Here is a 19,210-nt window from a genome sequence, read left to right as displayed (position 1 = left end):
CTTTAAGATGTCCAATGTCTGGCCTGTAACCTGTGAGTCGCATCTCTGGCGTGCTTCCATGAATGGCTGCTGTAGGTGTTTTGTTCAATATGTATACTGCAGTAGCACATGCTTCTGCCCAATAGTAATCTGGCATGCTCTTTTCATTAAGCATCGCCCTTGCCACTTCACATATAACTCTATTCTTCCTCTCAGCCACACCATTCTGCTGAGGTGTATACCTGCAAGTCAGCTGTCTCCTTATTCCATGCTTCCTCAAGAAATGCTCAAAGGCCTTTGAGGTGTATTCACCACCTCCATCTGTCCTCAGACATTTAATCCAACAGCCATACTGCTTTTCTGCAAAAGCTTTGAAATCCATGAATTTTTCCAATACTTCACTCTTCTCCCTGAGAAAATATATCCATGTCATCCTGCTAAAGTCATCAATGAATGTAACATAGTATAAGCTGCCTTTGATAGATGGGTTTTGTGCAGGACCCCATACATCACTGTGCACGATCTCAAGTGGCCTGTTACTCATATTTCCTTCTCTAGGAAATCTCAATCTTGCCTGCTTCCCAAACTGACAGGCTTCACAAACATGCATATGTCCATCATACTTGAACCTAGGCAATCCATTGACAATGCCTCTTGTTTGCATGTTCTTTAATCTCTGTATATTTATATGGCCAATCCTCTTGTGCCACATATCAATATCCTGTACCACATTCCTGCTCTTTGAGAACATGGCTAATTTTAGCTCAGGAATTCCAGCATCGCTTAAACAATCTTCCTTCTTTCTTGCCTTTAGCAATCACTCTACATCCATGTTTGAAATCTTCAACAAAGCATCCATGCTCATTGAAGCGAACCTGTAATCCCTGTTCCACCATTTGACCAACTGAGGCCAAGCTTTTAGTGATTGAAGGCACATACAGCACATCTGACATAGACTTTGTCTGACCATTATGCATGACCAAAGGTACACTTCCAACATGTGTAATGACATGCTGGGTATCATCACCTGTTTCCACATAGCCCTTCACATCCATGGGCTTCATATGCTCAAACCATTCTCCATGGCATGTCATATGATTTGATGCTCCTGAGTCCATGTACCATGTATCATCATTCTCAGCATTTGTTGTCATAGAACCCACAACATGCTTCATGGCAAACAAATGATTTGCAGTTCCATCATTGCTACTTGATGCATAGTTGCCACCATGTTGTGCATAGTTTCCACCATAATGACCACCATGTTGTGCTCTTCCCCCTCTCAAATCATTCTGTTTGCGAAAGCAATCTCTCGCCATATGACCATATTTGCCACAATAATGGCATTCCACATCTTGCATAGAATTTTGTTGGCCTTGCCAACGTCCTCGACCACGGGGGTTACCTCTGCCTCTTTGTGGTGCATATCCACGACCACCTCGAGCACCATATGAAGGCTGAAAATTTTGTTGTGGAGGTCTATCCTGCCATCCACGACCATTACCACCACGTCCACGTGATGCAAATCTCCCCCTACCTCTAAAACCTCTCTGCGAGTAAAATGCCTGATTTCTGCCATCATCATGGCTAGTAGATGCATCCAGAAATGAATCACTGAGCTTGATTTCCTCAACCAACAAGAGGGAAACCAACTCATCGAAGTCGGGTAAACCTGTACTCCTCACTGAGATAGATGTATCAAATGATTTGTATTCCTTGCCAAGACCACGCAAGGTAATATCCACCAAATCATCATCAGGCATGGGGGCATTTATTGTGGCCAATGCATCTGCAAACTTCTTGATTTCTTGCACATAATCATGTATGCTCCTTTTATTCCTTTTCACATTGTGTATCTGCTGTCGCAATTGAGACTTGCGAGCACTCGTATTTGTATCAAACATTTTGACCAAAGTATCCCATGCATCTTTGGGATTCTCAGCATCCTGAATGTGTATGAGCATAGCATCAGAAATGCATATAGACAAATAATGCAGCACTTTGAATGCTCTCTCTGACCACTGCTTATCAGCAATAAGCTGCTGCTGTGTAGGTTGCCGAGGTAGCTCAGGCTCTGGCTCAGCACCTGTAATGAGATTCCAAAATCCTTTCCCTTTCAAGAAACTCTTTATCCTGTACTTCCATGCCTGGAAGTTCTTCCTATCCAACTTTTCACCAACAATCTGAACTGGATTATCCGACATGTTGCTCAATGCGTACACCTTCCGCACACGTCAAATCTGTAAATGAGCCTTCCTCAGCTCAACCACACTCCAATTAATGTTCCAGATACTCCAAGATAGCCAACAAACTCCAAATTTGATGTAGAAAATCAACCTGTAATGATCCAAGATGAACTGACTCACGTAGTGCGGGATACCCTGAACTGACACGCCTTCCAAGGCTCCAGATCGCAATGTAATGGTGCAATCAAGTATGGGCAACTTGCATTCACACCTAATGAACCTCAATGTTGAGTATCAACTCCATTTGACATGTGTAATTATCAATTTTTGAAAACCCCTTTTTCTGTTTTTGGAAAAACCAGAAAAACCAGAAAAACCAGAAAAACCAGTAATGATTTGGCTCTAATTCCTTCAATATTTCACCAAATTGAGCAACCAGGAATTCATTTGCTTAGCAATAGTGTCCATCAACTCCATGTAAGAGGAATTTGTCCAATTGTAAAACACCAAAGATTAATTGCTCGATTAAAATGCTCTGTTTCTCTGCAACCAGTGGACAGCCTGTTTTAATCAGCTCATTCCCAGCTCAATTAAGCATCATTGGCCAAACAAATCACATAGCCCTCTTCTCCAAGATGTAAAGCATCCAATTGCTAAGAAGATTGTGGAAGATATCAAGCACCAAGTAAGAAATCGACCTCCTCGTAGTGAAAAAACCAGTTTTCTGCCCTGTTTCCTCCTGTCTGGCTGCGCCGCCTGTAATTGAGGTGTTTGGGAGTGATTGAAGTGTTATTTGATGTTGTATTTAGGTGCCCAACACACTTGGGTACATGTGCAACCCACCAATGCTTTGATTTTCACCAAAAATAGGCTCCAAATGCATCAATTTTTGACTGTCTTCTCTCTGTTTTGTGTGAGGTCAAAAACCAGAGTTTTCCACTCAATTAAATACATCCAAATTGCTCCAAAATTTGTTCAAGGCTTGCACATGGTTTTCTAATACATCCCTCTTTGACAAATGCATATGTCTTTTGCCAGAATCACTTGTATTTTCACCATACATCAATGTTCCCCAAGCTTTAATGGAAAGCTTCAAAAACCAGAATTTTGCCTTGCTTTGATTTGCTCTAAAATGCTTTGCTTTTGCCTGTTTCACCTGCAATCCGCTCAAGGATGTTTAGAAGACCTTACCCGGTAGGCCAAGCTTTCAGATCTGATAGTATTTGGTGTGCTCCAAGCTTCACAGCTCCAATGGCAGCTTCACAGCTTCTTTTCACAGCTTCTTCTTCTCCCTCTTCACTCACTCACTCATAAACCCTAATAAACAGCACAAGGCTCTGATACCATGTTGAAAGAACGATAGAGGAGGAGGAGACACACACACAGGAGAAAACCCTAATGTATATTCCAAACCCTAACCATAGAGGGAAGCCATGTCCACTCTCACACAAAGCATAATGCACTAATCCATAATCCACACTACTCACAATGAGTTGTGTCCACACTCTACTAACCCTAGCTAATGTCCACACACTATGACCAGCTGGACACGCGATCATTTATGTCTCACACATGTTCCTACCTAATCTGCCAGCACATAGCATAGCTGGCTCACTGACATCGAGCTTGAATATCTCAACAGGGGTTAGGCTGGACTGATGGATCCATAAATCGAGACTCAATTTTTGTTATTACGATAGATAAAGTAAATCCCGGATAGTAATTGTTCTATGGATAGGAATCAACGGCTGTGCCTCTTGATGGGGAAAAAAGCGTTGATTCCAATGATCCAAGTGCAAGTTTCTTCCTTGATCCGAACGAGTACCTTTATAGGTGCAATCGGATCAGCTTGATCAGTAATGGTCTTGACTACGTTAGAGTAAAAAGTTATCCTGGTGGAATCGCTCGTGCTTTCCGAGTAAGGAAAGTTTTTCCGAGTCCGGTTTTGGAAAAACCGACGGATTAGTCTCTTGTCCGGATATCCGTGGACGAGGCCCCGAATGTGGGACCCCTGTCCCGCGCGAGAAGTGCTACTTCTGCTGCTAGTACCCCGAATCTGTTGCTCGGTGGGAACAGGGATCTCACAGTTGGTATCAGAGCGAATTGACTAATAAAGATCAACTGAGAAGCCAAAGATGTCAAAAATTTATCAAGAAGCACAAAAAGGTTGTAATTGTGTGATATAATTCATACAATTTGATATTCAAACTGAAAATTCATAAATTAGCAATTGGGTCTTCAATTGGAAGTACCGCAATTGTATGGAATCTCGGACTTGCTTGAGGCCAAAACATGATAGTATTTACCTTATAGTTCCAAGTACCATGACTACCCGTATATACCGAGGGTATAACTGCAGCTCTTTACCGGCAGTATATACGAGTAAATCTAAGACTTGAAATTATAAGCGTTAATGCTATCCAGATGATGATTTCGAATGTGGTTGATATGATTTTTAATTCTGTTTGAGAATTGATGAATTGATTTGGATGCTGATTGAAAAATGATGATTTCTGAAATTTAGTTGAAATATAATAACCTGAACGAAACCACAATGAGGGTGAATGGGACGAGTCCCTGTGATGATATTCATAACTGGAATGATGATAATGAATTCAGCAAATCACTATGAGATTAGTGGATTGTGCTGTCAGATTGCTATTGTTAACACTTGATCGGTATACCAAGTTAAGGGATGACAAATTGAGAACTTACTTGACTGAAATTTCTGTGGAGGAATGTTCAGAAAGAAATTTGCGGTCTAATGGACCATTATCGCGTTAAAAATATGAATGTTATGATTCGAATGAATTATATTTAATGATGAGTTCTATATAAGGGATATTTATCCCAGTATTCTGTTGAGTTGACCAGAATATAAGGAACCCCAGAATAAATTGGATCTTAAGAAAAAGAGTTGTCCTCCATCTTGCGAGATGAGGACATCTCGCATTTTTAAGTGGGGTAGAATGTAAGATTCTCCTCCAGCCTTCGAGGTATACAGGAGTAAGAATATCCCTTTTTGATCTTATAATTATTCTCTCTCTAAAATAAAAGAAAGATTCTGTTTAAAAAAAGGAAGACCCTTTCCCTAGAATACTTCTCAGGAGTCACGCCTGTTTTAAGGATTCAGAACAATGAGTTCAGAAGTGAAAATCGGTGTTTTGGATACCAAGGTTTTGGTTTTCATTCGAGTACGGCCCAAAAGAAGTTCTTTATCTCTTGGGGAGTATAGGAAGTTATCCCCCAGATATTGTGAGCCTTATATTTGAATTCAATGAAAGTAGGTGACTTAGCCTACAAGCTTCTTTTACCTCCTCATCTCAAAGTTCTTAATGTATTTCATAGAAATATGTGCCAAACCCAAATCATGGAAAGACGGTAAAACTTCAGTGACAAGATACCGTTGGCTTCTAAGTTACGCTAGCTCCTTCCTTTATATAAGTCGTAACGTTTACCTGTCGCTCACAGTAATCTTACTTCCATCGATCTCCCTTCTTCTTAATCTCCTTCATGGCTTGGCAACAGGAATTAGTTTTATCCATGATGATTTCTCACCTTCAAGACACAAGCGAGTCTGTGAAGAAAGATTTTATAGAACAGTATGAGCGCTCAATTTTTCCTCACTTGGAAACTTCTGTAGCTCAGACCAAATGGCGGACCTATCAAGACATAACTAGGGTAACACCCTGGGGTCAGCAGCACTTTCGTAACAATGTCCGCTTGGCCATGGTTATTGAAGCCTTGGGTTTGGGTCCCCGATACTACTACGTCATGAGATCAAGGCATCTTGGTTTTTCTGAGCGGGTCTTCTTACTGGCGTGTTTTCTTCCTCATAAGAAGATATGCCTTTACCCCGTTTTTGGCTTGCCTCTCAGAGGTCCTTTTGTTAGATCACCTCATACCACTGAGATAGGTGCGGCAATAACCAACAGAATTATTCCCATAGATGAGTTACCTTATACGTGCGCAGCTTGTGAGTGCTGCTTTTGTGATCATATGATGGACGGACTTATGGAAGTGTAAAGAGTTCTTCTATCTTTACTGTATATGTTCCAAGAATGAATAAAGTTTAAATCTTGTTCTTGTCTTGACCCTTACTCTCTTTGAGACTTTTTTATTTGGTGGTTAATCTTAATCAAATTTTTCTCTAAGTCTCATGTTCGTGCATCTTGCGAAATTATCCCAAGTTTGCGAGATGAGGACATCTCGCATTTTTCAAGTGGGAGAGAATGTAAGATTCCTCCCCAGCTTCTCAAAATGTCCAGCATCTTCCCCTGTAATCAATCCCCTCTTTAGAAATATAAAAGATCTTGTCTCTGCCTATTTTGACATAGAGAGAGAAAATATTCTAGAGAGAGAATATTCTGATTTTGAATATTTTTAGATAGAAAAATTTCTAAATATTATTAAAATGAATTCCCCTGAAACAGAAATTCAAAAAGAACTTTCCAATGTGCAATTGGAATTTATTAGAAATGGGTATAAAAGACCTGAGCCTAAGGGTCTAGATTTTCAGAAATTTTTGGATTATGGTCCAATTAAGGTTCCTATGGGCCAATAGCATCAATCCATGTGTAGGGAGGAAATAAATCTAATTTGTAAAAGAAGATACCCAAAAATGAGTAAATGCTCACATAAGATGAAGAGTTGAAAATGTACAAGGTTTATTAGTAAAAAACTGTGAGCAATATTAAAAATATGAGATATTTTGGGTATCCAAAAATGAGTAAATGCTCACACAAGATGAAGAGTTGAAAATGTACAAGGTTTATTAGTAAAAAACTATGAGCAATATTAAAAATATGAGATATTTTGGGTATCCAAAAATGAGTAAATACTCACACAAGATGAAGAGTTGAAAATGTACAAGGTTTATTAGTAATAAACTATGAGCAATATTAAAAATATGAGATATTTTGGGTATAATGATTCCATTTTGACATATATGTAAGGAAGGGGAATTCTTTAAAGGAGGTGCATATTTCACATGCTTGAATGAGTTTTAAACTAAAAAATAATGTGATATTTTTATCTCTCCTCTCTCTTGAACCAAACCAAATCAAAATGGAACCAAACCGAATCAAAAAGGAACCAAACTAGGTCCAAATCTAGTCCAAATTCAACCAAACTGAATTTAAAAAATTCTAGAATTCAGTTAGCTCTGGTTAGAGCTTCCCTCTCCTATAAATAGAACATGAGTCCTTTGAAAAAAGGAGAAGAATTTTACTATACTAGAGTTATGCTGAAATAATGCTAGTTTCTACTATTCTCTAAAATTCTCTCCAAATTGAAGAAATTGGAACTTCCCTCTTTCTTCAATCCCCATTGGTGGCTCCATCAACGTACTTAACCAATTGATTGGTTGGGAGCCTCTACCGTGAACAAAGAATCAAGCAATTTGTAAGGTAAATGGTGAATTTTGATCTTTTCTATAATTTCAATGCTTTTCTCTTCGCAACCCCTCTCAAGCTTGAGAAGCTTAATTGGAATGGTTTTTGAATGCTATTGAAGTTAATTGATGAATGGTAGTGAAGAGTTACATAATTTGATGAATGCTATTGAAGTTAATTGATTAATGATAGGCAAGAGTTACATAAATTTTCATTTATGTTTAATTCAAATGGTTTTTATGTAATTTCTCTCTCTCACTCAAGAAATGGTCATGCTCATGACCCATTCTCAATCCAAATGAAGCTTTTCATAAAGTTTTTCCTTAATCCAAGATTAATCTATGCTTGAGGCCAAATTAATGGCTTTTTTCTATGCTTTTAGTTTATGTATTTCATGAATATTGATGATTCAATCCATTAGGGATTAATGATCCAATTAGGGGTCATTGTAATTATTTCCTTAAAGATAAGCTTTATCCCTTAGAAAAATTGAGATTTATCAGTCATAGCAGCGGAGCTATGGCAAAATTTTTATAAAAATTACTCATAAAATAATTTCATTCAAAGCATAAAAAGAGGACTTCCTACCATATTCTAGGAATTATCATCCTAGATTAATTGAAAGATATTCATTGTAATCCTAGAGAAATTGATTTTTATATTATGCATAATTGAATTTCATGCATAGAGGTATGCATAAGAGATGAATATTTTATTATAAAAGAGTTACTTTTAGCTTAATTGAAATTCATGCATAGAGGTATGCATAAGAGATGAATATTTTATTATAAAAGTGTTACTTTTAGCATAATTGAATTTCATGCATAGAGGTATGCATAAGAGATGAATATTTTATTATAAAAGTATTACTTTTAGCATAATTGAATTTCATGCATAGAGGTATGCATAAGAGATGATTATTTTATTATAAAAGAGTTACTTTTAGCATAATTGAATTTCATGCATAGAGGTATGCATAAAAGATATGGGAAGTGATAAGATATGATAAGATGCATATGAGATGAGTTAGGATGTGATAAGATGAGTTAAAAAGTGATAGGATGTGTATGGGATGAGGTAAGAAGTGTATGTGATGGGATAAGATGTATATGGGTTGTGATAGGGTGAGAATATGGATGTGAATGTGGATGGGTATGTATGGATGTATGCATGTATATGTGGATGCATGAATGTGGATGTATGGATGTGAATGAGGATGTGGATGTGGATGCATGGATGTAAATGTGGATGTGTATGTATGGATGTATGCATGTAGATGTGGATGCATGAATGTGGATGTATGGATGTGAATGAGGATATAGATGTGGATGTATGGATGTGAATGTGCATGTAGATATGGATGTATAGATGTGAATGGGAATGTGGATGTGGATGTATGGATGGGAATGTGCATGTAGATATGGATGTATAGATGTGAATGAGAATGTGGATGTGGATGTATGTATGTATGTGGATGTGGATGTATGAATGAGGACGTGATAATGGATGTATGCATGTGGATGTGGATATGGATGTGTATGTATGAATGTGGATATGGGATGTGGATGTATAAATGAGGATGTGAAAATAGAGATAAGTATGTAGATGTGGATGTATGGATGTGAATGTGGATGTGGATGTGGATGTATGGATGTGGATATGGAAGTGAATATATGATATGTGATGTGAAGGAATCTAAAGTGAAGAGATGGAAAATGAGGTGATTGGATGAGTACACATATAAATCGAATGTGGAATAAGTAATGTGGATTAATGAGGGATAATGTGGAAAAATGAGAGTTAATATAGAAACTGTATTTGTAAACTGTTTGTAAATGATGTTTGTAAATGGCTGTTTTATGTCAAGAATGCTGGGGAAGCATTTTGACCGTCTTGTGATTAAGGTCATGGAGACCTAATTGATAAAGTTGCAACTGCTGACGGAGGAAGATATTGGAACAAGGAGTAAGAGTTGTTTTTCTGAAACCGGGCATGGATCTGGTTGATTGACCTTGCTGGTCTTCAATGGATGAGTCCATGGCTCTTTTTATGGATCTGTTGGTTGATCCTGCTGATCTTCAACGAGAGTCCATCTTGATTTTTATAAGTGATTATATTGCCGAGTATTATGGGCTAGGAACTATTGAAAAGGCCCCTGAGTGGACAAGTGGTGAGCGTTCTAGTTGCCAATGATGCCATAGATACTCTGATGAAGGAATGATGGGAAATTTGAGAATCAACCGGATAATTTGGAAGACTGTGATCAGTGGTACTATGGTTTCATTAAAGGATTGTTTTAAAGTTAGCTGATGCTAAGAAAAAGGCAATTTCATATTGGGTGTGTAAGTGGTGTGCCTAATTTTATGTTTGCATGAACTTCTGGCTAGGGGGCCTTGGAACTCTTTTCCTTGGTACCCCGGACAAAACCTAACCAAATTCCAAATTGGATCCCATCTTTACAGTGGTTGGGCGGTTGGCTAACCCATGGGATTGGATGGGGTTAGGCTGGACTGATGGATCCGTAAATCGAGACTCAATTTTTGTTATTACGATAGATAAAGTAAATCCCGGATAGTAATTGTTCTATGGATAGGAATCAACGGCTGTGCCTCTTGATGGGGAAAAAAGCGTTGATTCCAATGATCCAAGTGCAAGTTTCTTCCTTGATCCGAACGAGTACCTTTATAGGTGCAATCGGATCAGCTTGATCAGTAATGGTCTTGACTACGTTAGAGTAAAAAGTTATCCTGGTGGAATCGCCCGTGCTTTCCGGGTAAGGGAAGTTTTTCCGAGTCCGGTTTTGGAAAAACCGACGGATTAGTCTCTTGTCCGGATATCCGTGGACGAGGCCCCAAATGTGGGACCCCTGTCCCGCGCGAGAAGTGCTACTTCTGCTGCTAGTACCCCGAATCTGTTGCTCGGTGGGAACAGGGATCTCACAGTTGGTATCAGAGCGAATTGACTAATAAAGATCAACTGAGAAGCCAAAGATGTCAAAAATTTATCAAGAAGCACAAAAAGGTTGTAATTGTGTGATATAATTCATACAATTTGATATTCAAACTGAAAATTCATAAATTAGCAATTGGGTCTTCAATTGGAAGTACCGCAATTGTATGGAATCTCGGACTTGCTTGAGGCCTAAACATGATAGTATTTACCTTATAGTTCCAAGTACCATGACTACCCGTATATACCGAGGGTATAACTGCAGCTCTTTATCGGCAGTATATACGAGTAAATCTAAGACTTGAAATTATAAGCGTTAATGCTATCCAGATGATGATTTCGAATGTGGTTGATATGATTTTTAATTCTGTTTGAGAATTGATGAATTGATTTGGATGCTGATTGAAAAATGATGATTTCTGAAATTTAGTTGAAATATAATAACCTGAACGAAACCACAATGAGGGTGAATGGGACGAGTCCCTGTGATGATATTCATAACTGGAATGATGATAATGAATTCAGCAAATCACTATGAGATTAGTGGATTGTGCTGTCAGATTGCTATTGTTAACACTTGATCGGTATACCAAGTTAATCGATGACAAATTGAGAACTTACTTGACTGAAATTTCCGTGGAGGAATGTTTAGAAAGAAATTTGCGGTCTAATGGACCATTATCGCATTAAAAATATGAATATTATGATCCGAATGAATTATATTTAATGATGAGTTCTATATAAGGGATATTTATCCCAGTATTCTGTTGAGTTGACCAGAATATAAGGAACCCCAGAATAAATTGGATCTTAAGAAAAAGAGTTGTCCTCTACCTTGCGAGATGAGGACATCTCGCATTTTTAAGTGGGGTAGAATGTAAGATTCTCCTCCAGTCTTCGAGGTATACAGGAGTAAGAATATCCCTTTTTGATCTTATAATTATTCTCTCTCTAAAATAAAAGAAAGATTCTGTTTAAAAAAAGGAAGACCCTTTCCCTAGAATACTTCTCAGGAGTCACGCCTGTTTTAAGGATTCAGAACAATGAGTTCAGAAGTGAAAATTGGTGTTTTGGATACCAAGGTTTTGGTTTTCATTCGAGTACGGCCCAAAAGAAGTTCTTTATCTCTTGGGGAGTATAGGAAGTTATCCCCCAGATATTGTGAGCCTTATATTTGAATTCAATGAAAGTAGGTGACTTAGCCTACAAGCTTCTTTTACCTCCTCATCTCAAAGTTCTTAATGTATTTCATAGAAATATGTGCCAAACCCAAATCATGGAAAGACGGTAAAACTTCAGTGACAAGATACCGTTGGCTTCTAAGTTACGCTAGCTCCTTCCTTTATATAAGTCGTAACTTTTACCTGTCGCTCACAGTAATCTTACTTCCATCGATCTCCCTTCTTCTTAATCTCCTTCATGGCTTGGCAACAGGAATTAGTTTTATCCATGATGATTTCTCACCTTCAAGACGCAAGCGAGTCTGTGAAGAAAGATTTTATAGAACAGTATGAGCGCTCACTTTTTCCTCACTTGGAAACTTCTGTAGCTCAGACCAAATGGCGGACCTATCAAGACATAACTAGGGTAACACCCTGGGGTCAGCAGCACTTTCGTAACAATGTCCGCTTGGCCATGGTTATTGAAGCCTTGGGTTTGGGTCCCCGATACTACTACGTCATGAGATCAAGGCATCTTGGTTTTTCTGAGCGGGTCTTCTTACTAGCGTGTTTTCTTCCTCATCAGAAGATATACCTTTACCCCGTTTTTGGCTTGCCTCTCAGAGGTCCTTTTGTTAGATCACCTCATACCACTGAGATAGGTGCGGCAATAACCAACAGAATTATTCCCATAGATGAGTTACCTTATACGTGCGCAGCTTGTGAGTGCTGCTTTTGTGATCATATGATGGACGGACTTATGGAAGTGTAAAGAGTTCTTCTATCTTTACTGTATATGTTCCAAGAATGAATAAAGTTTAAATCTTGTTCTTGTCTTGACCCTTACTCTCTTTGAGACTTTTTTATTTGGTGGTTAATCTTAATTAAATTTTTCTCTAAGTCTCATGTTCGTGCATCTTGCGAAATTATCCCAGGTTTGCGAGATGAGGACATCTCGCATTTTTCAAGTGGGAGAGAATGTAAGATTCCTCCCCAGCTTCTCAAAATGTCCAGCATCTTCCCCTGTAATCAATCCCCTCTTTAGAAATATAAAAGATCTTGTCTCTGCCTATTTTGACATAGAGAGAGAAAATATTCTAGAGAGAGAATATTCTGATTTTGAATATTTTTAGATAGAAAAATTTCTAAATATTATTAAAATGAATTCCCCTAAAACAGAAATTCAAAAAGAACTTTCCAATGTGCAATTGGAATTTATTAGAAATGGGTATAAAAGACCTGAGCCTAAGGGTCTAGATTTTCAAAAAATTTTGGATTATGGTCCAATTAAGGTTCCTATGGGCCAATAGCATCAATCCATGTGTAGGGAGGAGATAAATCTAATTTGTAAAAGAAGATACCCAAAAATGAGTAAATGCTCACATAAGATGAAGAGTTGAAAATGTACAAGGTTTATTAGTAAAAAACTGTGAGCAATATTAAAAATATGAGATATTTTGGGTATCCAAAAATGAGTAAATGCTCACACAAGATGAAGAGTTGAAAATGTACAAGGTTTATTAGTAAAAAACTATGAGCAATATTAAAAATATGAGATATTTTGGGTATCCAAAAATGAGTAAATACTCACACAAGATGAAGAGTTGAAAATGTACAAGGTTTATTAGTAATAAGCTATGAGCAATATTAAAAATATGAGATATTTTGGGTATAATGATTCCATTTTGACATATATGTAAGGAAGGGGAATTCTTTAAAGGAGGTGCATATTTCACATGCTTGAATGAGTTTTAAACTCAAAAATAATGTGATATTTTTATCTCTCCTCTCTCTTGAACCAAACCAAATCAAAATGGAACCAAACCGAATCAAAAAGGAACCAAACTAGGTCCAAATCTAGTCCAAATTCAACCAAACTGAATTTGAAAAATTCTAGAATTCAGTTAGCTTTGGTTAGAGCTTCCCTCTTCTATAAATAGAACATGAGTCCTTTGAAAAAAGGAGAAGAATTTTACTATACTAGAGTTATGCTGAAATAATGCTAGTTTCTACTATTCTCTAAAATTCTCTCCAAATTGAAGAAATTGAAACTTCCCTCTTTCTTCAATCCCCATTGGTGGCTCCATCAACATACTTAACCAATTGATTGGTTGGGGACCTCTACCGTGAACAAAGAATCAAGCAATTTGTAAGGTAAATGGTGAATTTTGATCTTTTCTATAATTTCTCAATGCTTTTCTCTTCGCAACCCCTCTCAAGCTTGAGAAGCTTAATTGGAATGGTTTTTGAATGCTATTGAAGTTAATTGATGAATGGTAGGGAAGAGTTACATAATTTGATGAATGCTATTGAAGTTAATTGATTAATGATAGTTAAGAGTTACGTAAATTTTCATTTATGTTTAATTCAAATGGTTTTTATGTAATTTCTCTCTCTCACTCAAGAAATGGTCATGCTCATGACCCATTCTCAATCCAAATGAAGCTTTTCATAAAGTTTTTCCTTAATCCAAGATTAATCTATGCTTGAGGCCAAATTAATAGCTTTTTTCTATGCTTTTAGTTTATGTATTTCATGAATATTGATGATTCAATCCATTAGGGATTAATGATCCAATTAGGGATCATTGTAATTATTTCCTTAAAGATAAGCTTTATCCCTTAGAAAAATTGAGATTTATCAGTCATAGCAGCGGAGCTATGGCAAAATTTTTATAAAAATTACTCATAAAATAATTTCATTCAAAGCATAAAAAGAGGACTTCCTACCATATTCTAGGAATTATCATCCTAGATTAATTGAAAGATATTCATTGTAATCCTAGAGAAACTGATTTTTATATTATGCATAATTGAATTTCATGCATAGAGGTATGCATAAGAGATGAATATTTTATTATAAAAGAGTTACTTTTAGCTTAATTGAAATTCATGCATAGAGGTATGCATAAGAGATGAATATTTTATTATAAAAGTGTTACTTTTAGCATAATTGAATTTCATGCATAGAGGTATGCATAAGAGATGAATATTTTATTATAAAAGTATTACTTTTAGCATAATTGAATTTCATGCATAGAGGTATGCATAAGAGATGATTATTTTATTATAAAAGAGTTACTTTTAGCATAATTGAATTTCATGCATAGAGGTATGCATAAAAGATATGGGAAGTGATAAGATATGATAAGATGCATATGAGATGAGTTAGGATGTGATAAGATGAGTTAAGAAGTGATAGGATGTGTATGGGATGAGGTAAGAAGTGTATGTGATGGGATAAGATGTATATGGGTTGTGATAGGGTGAGAATATGGATGTGAATGTGGATGGGTATGTATGGATGTATGCATGTATATGTGGATGCATGAATGTGGATGTATGGATGTGAATGAGGATGTGGATGTGGATGCATGGATGTAAATGTGGATGTGTATGTATGGATGTATGCATGTAGATGTGGATGCATGAATGTGGATGTATGGATGTGAATGAGGATATAGATGTGGATGTATGGATGTGAATGTGCATGTAGATATGGATGTATAGATGTGAATGGGAATGTGGATGTGGATGTATGTGGATGTATGTGGATGTATGGATGGGAATGTGCATGTAGATATGGATGTATAGATGTGAATGGAAATGTGAATGTGGATGTATGTATGTATGTGGATGTGGATGTATGAATAAGGACGTGATAATGGATGTATGCATGTGGATGTGGATATGGATGTGTATGTATGAATGTGGATATGGGATGTGGATGTATAAATGAGGATGTGAAAATGGAGATAAGTATGTAGATGTGGATGTATGGATGTGAATGTGCATGTAGATATGGATGTATAGATGTGAATGGGAATGTGGATGTGGATGTATGTATGTATGTGGATGTGGATGTATGAATGAGGACGTGATAATGGATGTATGCATGTGGATGTGGATATGGATATGGATGTGTATGTATGAATGTGGATATGGGATGTGGATGTATAAATGAGGATGTGAAAATGGAGATAAGTATGTAGATGTGGATGTATGGATGTGAATGTGGATGTGGATGTGGATGTATGGATGTGGATATGGAAGTGAATATATGATATGTGATGTGAAGAAATCTAAAGTGAAGAGATGGAAAATGAGGTGATTGGATGAGTACACATATAAATGGAATGTGGAATAAGTAATGTGGATTAATGAGGGATAATGTGGAAAAATGAGAGTTAATATAGAAACTGTATTTGTAAACTGTTTGTAAATGCTGTTTGTAAATGGCTGTTTTATGTCAAGAATGATGGGGAAGCATTTTGACCGTCTTGTGATTAAGGTCATGGAGACCTAATTGATAAAGTTGCAACTGCTGACGGAGAGTCAATGGAGGACATCTCGCGTAGCAAAGTCGGCCGAGGTCTTGACCAGCCTCGGTTCGATTAAAATGGTGAGCTTCCGGTACGGTGGATGAGGGACCAAGGAAGTGGCCTATGAGTGAAGCGCTAGGTCACCTGCGAAGGATCCTAGAGGGGCTGACCATACGGTGCTCGGGCTCTGGGTCGCCTAGGATACCCACGCGTGCGTCGAGGAAGATATTGGAACAAGGAGTAAGAGTTGCTTTTCTGAAACCGGGCATGGATCTGGTTGATTGACCTTGCTGGTCTTCAATGGATGAGTCCATGGCTCTTTTTATGGATCTGTTGGTTGATCTTGCTGATCTTCAACGAGAGTCCATCTTGATTTTTATAAGTGATTATATTGCCGAGTATTATGGGCTAGGAACTATTGAAAAGGCCCCTGAGTGGACAGGTGGTGAGCGTTCTAGTTGCCAATGCTGCCATAGATACTCTGATGAAGGAATGATGGGAAATTTGAGAATCAACCGGATAATTTGGAAGACTGTGATCAGTGGTACTATGGTTTCATTAAAGGATTGTTTTAAAGTTAGCTGATGCTAAGAAAAAGGCAATTTCATATTGGGTGTGTAAGTGGTGTGCCTAATTTTATGTTTGCATGAACTTCTGGCTAGGGGGCCTTGGAACTCTTTTCCTTGGTACCCCGGACAAAACCTAACCAAATTCCAAATTGGATCCCATCTTTACAGTGGTTGGGCGGTTGGCTAACCCATGGGATCGGATGGGGTTAGGCTGGACTGATGGATCCGTAAATCGAGACTCAATTTTTGTTATTACGATAGATAAAGTAAATCCCGGATAGTAATTGTTCTATGGATAGGAATCAACGGCTGTGCCTCTTGATGGGGAAAAAAGCGTTGATTCCAATGATCCAAGTGCAAGTTTCTTCCTTGATCCGAACGAGTACCTTTATAGGTGCAATCGGATCAGCTTGATCAGTAATGGTCTTGACTACGTTAGAGTAAAAAGTTATCCTGCTGGAATCGCCCGTGCTTTCCGGGTAAGGGAAGTTTTTGCGAGTCCGGTTTTGGAAAAACCGACGGATTAGTCTCTTGTCCGGATATCCGTGGACGAGGCCCCGCGAATGTGGGACCCCTGTCCCGCGCGAGAAGTGCTACTTCTGCTGCTAGTACCCCGAATCTGTTGCTCGGTGGGAACAGGGATCTCACAGTTGGTATCAGAGCGAATTGACTAATAAAGATCAACTGAGAAGCCAAAGATGTCAAAAATTTATCAAGAAGCACAAAAAGGTTGTAAGTGTGTGATATATTTCATACAATTTGATATTCAAACTGAAAATTCATAAATTAGCAATTGGGTCTTCAATTGGAAGTACCGCAATTGTATGGAATCTCGGACTTGCTTGAGGCCTAAACATGATAGTATTTACCTTATAGTTCCAAGTACCATGACTACCCGTATATACCGAGGGTATAACTGCAGCTCTTTACCGACAGTATATACGAGTAAATCTAAGACTTGAAATTATAAGCGTTAATGCTATCCAGATGATGATTTCGAATGTGGTTGATATGATTTTTAATTCTGTTTGAGAATTGATGAATTGATTTGGATGCTGATTGAAAAATGATGATTTCTGAAATTTAGTTGAAATATAATAACCTGAACGAAACCACAATGAGGGTGAATGGGACGAGTCCCTGTGATGATATTCATAACTGGAATGATGATAATGAATTCAGCAAATCACTATGAGATTAGTGGATTGTGCTGTCAGATTGCTATTGTTAACACTTGATCGGTATACCAAGTTAATCGATGACAAATTGAGAACTTACTTGACTGAAATTTCCGTGGAGGAATGTTTAGAAAGAAATTTGCGGTCTAATGGACCATTATCGCGTTAAAAATATGAATATTATGATCCGAATGAATTATATTTAATGATGAGTTCTATATAAGGGATATTTATCCCAGTATTCTGTTGAGTTGACCAGAATATAAGGAACCCCAGAATAAATTGGATCTTAAGAAAAAGAGTTGTCCTCTACCTTGCGAGATGAGGACATCTCGCATTTTTAAGTGGGGTAGAATGTAAGATTCTCCTCCAGCCTTCAAGGTATACAGGAGTAAGAATATCCCTTTTTGATCTTATAATTATTCTCTCTCTAAAATAAAAGAAAGATTCTGTTTAAAAAAAGGAAGACCCTTTCCCTAGAATACTTCTCAGGAGTCACGCTTGTTTTAAGGATTCAGAACAATGAGTTCAGAAGTGAAAATCGATGTTTTGGATACCAAGGTTTTGGTTTTCATTCGAGTACGGCCCAAAAGAAGTTCTTTATCTCTTGGGGAGTATAGGAAGTTATCCCCCAGATATTGTGAGCCTTATATTTGAATTCAATGAAAGTAGGTGACTTAGCCTACAAGCTTCTTTTACCTCCTCATCTCAAAGTTCTTAATGTATTTCATAGAAATATGTGCCAAACCCAAATCATGGAAAGACGGTAAAACTTCAGTGACAAGATACCGTTGGCTTCTAAGTTACGCTAGCTCCTTCCTTTATATAAGTCGTAACTTTTACCTGTCGCTCACAGTAATCTACTTCCATCGATCTCCCTTCTTCTTAATCTCCTTCATGGCCTGGCAACAGGAATTAGTTTTATCCATGATGATTTCTCACCTTCAAGACGCAAGCGAGTCTGTGAAGAAAGATTTTATAGAACAGTATGAGCGCTCACTTTTTCCTCACTTGGAAACTTCTGTAGCTCAGACCAAATAGCGGACCTATCAAGACATAACTAGGGTAACACCCTGGGGTCAGCAGCACTTTCGTAACAATGTCCGCTTGGCCATGGTTATTGAAGCCTTGGGTTTGGGTCCCCGATACTACTACGTCATGAGATCAAGGCATCTTGGTTTTTCTGAGCGGGTCTTCTTACTGGCGTGTTTTCTTCCTCATCAGAAGATATGCCTTTACCCCGTTTTTGGCTTGCCTCTCAGAGGTCCTTTTGTTAGATCACCTCATACCACTGAGATAGGTGCAGCAATAACCAACAGAATTATTCCCATAGATGAGTTACCTTATACGTGCGCAGCTTGTGAGTGCTGCTTTTGTGATCATATGATGGATGGACTTATGGAAGTGTAAAGAGTTCTTCTATCTTTACTGTATATGTTCCAAGAATGAATAAATTTTAAATCTTGTTCTTGTCT

Source organism: Cibotium barometz, chromosome 28 (assembly GCF_041138505.1).
Source record: "Cibotium barometz isolate CiBa-2024 chromosome 28, ASM4113850v1, whole genome shotgun sequence".
Classification (NCBI taxonomy): Eukaryota; Viridiplantae; Streptophyta; class Polypodiopsida; order Cyatheales; family Cibotiaceae; genus Cibotium; species Cibotium barometz.
This window is presented reverse-complemented; position numbering follows the sequence as displayed.